Source organism: Rattus norvegicus, chromosome 4 (genome assembly GCF_021556685.1).
Source record: "Rattus norvegicus strain SHRSP/BbbUtx chromosome 4, alternate assembly SHRSP_T2T, whole genome shotgun sequence".
Lineage (NCBI taxonomy): Eukaryota > Metazoa > Chordata > Mammalia > Rodentia > Muridae > Rattus > Rattus norvegicus.
This window is the reverse complement of record NC_141537.1, coordinates 14,805,981-14,811,324: the sequence shown is the minus strand read 5'-3', so window position 1 is coordinate 14,811,324 and position 5,344 is coordinate 14,805,981.

The following is a 5,344-nucleotide window of genomic DNA, read 5'->3' as shown; positions in this document are numbered from 1 at the left end:
GAGTGTGAGGAATGGATTTGCACCCTGAGCCAGGCTGACTTGAAGCTACCTCTGACTATGTGACTCGAAGACACCTACTTCTCTTCTCCGAGTTGGTTCCTTCATTTTAAGTGAGGCAATGTGTGTGGTACTGAGTTTTTGTGAGAATGAGGAAACGTGTCATGCACATTGCAAAGGTAGTTCCCTTCCTCTAAGGCCATGGAAGACACAGGCTGGGGGATTAGGAAGAACTCTGGCCTAGATTTCAAGGCCATTACCAACCGGTTTGGTCAGCCTGGTTACATCTGATAATTCTCTAGTCTTTAGTTTCTTAATATTGGTCAGTGAGGTAAAACCATTCCCATGGCTTCTTCTCTAAATTCAGTGTACAGAGCTCATCCTTTGTATAAACTATGGCCTGAATTTCCGCCTTGGGAATTCTGAATCTCTTGTGGAATTTTTAGTGGACTCGGGAACTTTCCATCAACCGTTCCTTCTACCGTGAAGTGACACTGGCGGCAGAGTTCCAAGGCTTCATCATAGCGACATTATTTTATCGTTAACTTCAGGGCCATCTGATGGAAAAAGGAAGGCTCAAGCTTAAAACATTCCTATACATCTCGCAGGACAGCTAACTTACTAAGTAAACTTGCAGAGGTCTTGAACTAATTCACTGCACATCTCCATAATGGAGTTCAGTGTACCCCCATCACAGCCAGGGAGTTGAGCGCTGACTTTAAACTCCCATTGTGTTCTTACAATTCCCCTTTTACTTCTGATATGTTGAACGGGGTTGCTATTAGTTTAACATTCTCTTTTGAACCGGAGAAACCGGCCTCCATCGTGAGTCTCCATTCTGACCCCGAACCCGGCTATCTGAAACATAACTGTGATTGGGGCCCTTTGCCACTAAAATATCCTCCGTGGATCCTCGTTGCCTTCAGAGTAACGGTGGGACGCAAAGGCTTCTTTACGGTCTGACATCCACGTGTTGAACCCACCGGGCTTCCCTAAGCCTACCCTAAGTCTACTCTGCTCACTTAGCATGAGTTTCCTTTACTCCGCACCTCAGTAATACAGCATGGCACCTCCTGCTTTCAAAGGCTCCCCACTCCTTCATGTGGGAAACCCTTCCTCCTGTCAGACTCAGCGACCACATCTTTTCATGGCTGCCTCTGTCTCCGCCGCGCTAGTCCTCCACTATGCATGCGGTCTTTCAAGGCTCGCTGTTTTGTAAGCCTCTTTTCTCTCTAGATGGCACTCAATCCTGGCTCTGTCCTTTGTTTCTCTCTAGAGAGAGAAGTAAGCCCTTCTCATCATTTTACCTCAGCACTTACCATACTCGTCACATAGTAGGCACTTTGTACATGTCCATCAAAGGAGTTGGGGCATGAATGGTCCAAAAGAGTTGAACATGGAGTAATATTACAATGGAGTTTAGCTTTGACAACTGTCGCTTCAAATTGCTTCTGGTGCTATTGAAATTGCTTCATCCTACAATTAAAACAACAACAACAACATTACAAAACCAAAGCTTACAGTAAAGAGTCTTTTCAATGTGACCAAAATGACCTCGTTAAAACAGCACCCAGTCCGGAGAGATTTTGATTTTATCTGGACAGAGTTTTTTTTTTTTTTTTTTTTTTTTTCCAACTCATAATTTCTCCTTTCAGGTTGCAAGTGAGACTGGCCTAACAAACCTTTGGGAATGTTCTTGATCACATTCAAAACAGTGATAAATATCACTCCTATCTCTCCAACAATTCCAGTTTTTAGAATTTTTACTTTTATTTTCGTGATTTACTTTCTGGAAAAATGCAACTCCCCAGGAACTTGACTTCCACTGGACACACAGCTACCGGCTCAGGATAAAAGCCCATTCACAAAAGCGTGGTGTGATGTCTTTAATCCCAGCTCTCAAGAGGCCAGACTGGTCTACAGAGAGAGTTCCAGGACAGCCAGGGCTACAAAGAGAAACCCTGTCTTAAAGGGAAGAAACGAACAAACAAAAGCCACCCAAAAGCCTCCATAAAAAACAGGCATACAGAAATCTTGACCTATACTCCTCCTCTGAGCTTAATGTCTACGTAATCCCTGCGGGTAAGGGTAAAACGAATGCACGCAGAAGTCTAATTTGGACTGGGGCTTCCCTTGGAGTTCAGGCAGTGCTTTAGCTGTTAGTGTTGAGGATAGAGAAGAGCGTTCCTGCTTTCCTCATCTCCTCACCTATGACAAGGCAGCGGTTCTCAGCCTTCCTAATGCTGCGTTTGACCCATTAATACAGTCCCATAAGCTTCTTTCGTTGCTTTTTCACAACTGTAATTTTTCTACTGCTGTTTATCGTAATGTAAACATCTGAGATGCGACTATCTAATAGTTGACCCCATCTTAGTTAGGGTTTTATTGCTGTGCACAGACACCATGACCAATGTAAGTTTTATAAAGGACAACATTTCATTGGGGCTGGCTTACAGGTTCAGAGGTTCAGTCCATTATCATCAAGGTGGGAGCATGGCAGCATCCAGGCAGGCATGGTGCAGGAGGAGCGGAGTTCTACATCTTCACCCAAAGGAAGCCAGGAACAGACTGAGCATCCTATGAGGAGCTAGGAGGAGGGTCTCCAAGCCCACCACACAGTGACACGCTTCCTCCAACAAGGCCACAGCTGGGCCAAGCATATCAAACCATCACAGACCCCCAAAGGGTTTGTAACCCACAGGTTGAGGACCACTGGTTTTTTTGTTGTTGTTGTTGTTTTGTTTTGTTTTGTTTTTTAATTAACTTGAGTATTTCTTATATACATTTCGAGTGTTATTCCCTTTCCCGGTTTCCGGGCAAAAATCCCCCTCCCCCCTCCCCTCTCCCCCCTCCCCTTCCTTATGGGTATTCCCCTCCCAACCCTCCCCCCATTGCCGCCCTCCCCCCAACAGTCTAGTTCACTGGGGGTTCAGTCTTAGCAGGACCCAGGGCTTCCCCTTCCACTGGTGCTCTTACTAGGATATTCATTGCTACCTATGAGCTCAGAGTCCAGGGTCAGTCCATGTATAGTCTTTAGGTAGTGGCTTAGTCCCTGGAAGCTCTGGTTGCTTGGCATTGTTGTACATATGGGGTCTCGAGCCCCTTCAAGCTCTTCCAGTTCTTTCTCTGATTCCTTCAACGGGGGTTCTATTCTCAGTTCAGTGGTTTGCTGCTGGCATTCGCCTCTGTATTTGCTGTATTCTGGCTGTGTCTCTCAGGAGCGATCTACATCCGGCTCCTGTCGGTCTGCACTTCTTTGCTTCATCCATCTTGTCTAATTGGGTGGCTGTATATGTATGGGCCACATGTGGGGCAGGCTCTGAATGGGTGTTACTTCAGTCTCTGTTTTAATCTTTGCCTCTCTCTTCCCTGCCAAGGGTATTCTTGTTCCCCTTTTAAAGAAGGCGTGAAACATTCACATTTTGATCATCCGTCTTGAGTTTCATTTGTTCTAGGCATCTAGGGTAATTCAAGCATTTGGGCTAATAGCCACTTATCAATGAATGCATACCATGTATGTCTTTCTGTGATTGGGTTAGCTCACTCAGAATGATATTTTCCAGTTCCAACCATTTGCCTACGAATTTCATAAAGCCGTTGTTTTTGATAGCTGAGTAATATTCCATTGTGTAGATGTACCACATTTTCTGTATCCATTCCTCTGTTGAAGGGCATCTGGGTTCTTTCCAGCTTCTGGCTATTATAAATAAGGCTGCGATGAACATAGTGGAGCACGTGTCTCTTTTATATGTTGAGGCATCTTTTGGGTATATGCCCAAAAGAGGTATAGCTGGATCCTCAGGCAGTTCAATGTCCAATTTTCTGAGGAACCTCCAGACTGATTTCCAGAATGGTTGTACCAGTCTGCAATCCCACCAACAATAGAGGAGTGTTCCTCTTTCTCCGCATCCTCGCCAGCATCTGCTGTCACCTGAGTTTTTGATCTTAGCCAATCTCACTGGTGTGAGGTGAAATCTCAGGGTTGTTTTGATTTGCATTTCCCTTATGACTAAAGATGTTGAACATTTCTTTAGGTGTTTCTCAGCCATTCGGCATTCCTCAGCTGTGAATTGTTTGTTTAGCTCTGAACCCCATTTTTTAATAGGGTTATTTGTTTCCCTGCGGTCTAACTTCTTGAGTTCTTTGTATATTTTGGATATATGGCCTCTATCTGTTGTAGGATTGGTAAAGATCTTTTCCCAATCTGTTGGTTGCCGTTTTGTCCTAACCACAGTGAGGACCACTGCTAAGGGCTTGGTTTTTGTTTGTTTGTTTGTTCATTTTGGGTTTGTTTGTTTGCAATACAGACATGAACAAATGCTGTGGTACAACTCCAAGTCATCTAGTTGACAGTCATCTGAAAGTGGTTACTGCAGAACACCTGAGAGTCTGAAACCCAAGTGGTGCTGTCCTGTTCTCTCCCAAAACTAAGAGAGATTCATTACCTCAGCTTCAAGGCTGGCCTCCAGGATATTCAGACAGGCTTCGGCTAAGTTAGAAATATCATGCAACGTGTGTCATAGACTCTAAATAAATATAAATATTGTATAGGGCTCAATGTATATAACACTCTACTAGAAAATGAACTTAGAAGGGTTTCTAGGGGTTGGGGATTTAGCTCAGTGGTAGAGAGCTTGCCTAGGAAGCGCAAGGCCCTGGGTTCGGTCCCCAGCTCCAAAAAAAAAAGAACCCCCCCCAAAAAAAAGAAGGGTTTCTAGGAAACCACAATTGCTAAGCAAACCTCTATTGTACATGGATTATTTTTTTTTTTTTAGAATATAATCAACTGCCTCTGTAACCGGCTGCTTTTGAAGATGGAGTTTCTGAGCTGGCAGGGGCTGTGTGCAGTCATGGTGAGCGCAAAGGCCATGTGAGGACAGATGGCATTAGAGAGAAACTAACTCCTTGGATGAAGGGTGTGAGGCAGGTAGTCTAGTAACGTAGGCGCAGGAAGAGGGTGGGCTGTGTAGAAAGGGTACACGGTCTCCAGGGGAAGTTGTTACTCACTGCCAGCTCACTGCTGCAATGCCAAATCTTCACCAGAAGCAAGATACCTAATTGTTATTTGAAGATTGTAATGTTATAAATGAGTTGTTATTATTATTATTAATTAAAAAAAAAAACCATCAACACTGTTTTTGCCTAATCCAAAATGTCTGCAGGCCACATGTAGCCCCAGGAAGTGCATTTAAACTTCTGTTTAGGTGTTTTGGTTTATAATTTGATAACCTGGCATACAGTGCTTCTGTCTTGATAATGGGAAATACATAAAAATAGGTAATGTTTGTGCCCTACACAGAGAGAGAAGCTTGTCACAGCCGAGCAGCATCCAAACTCTGGCCTTCTA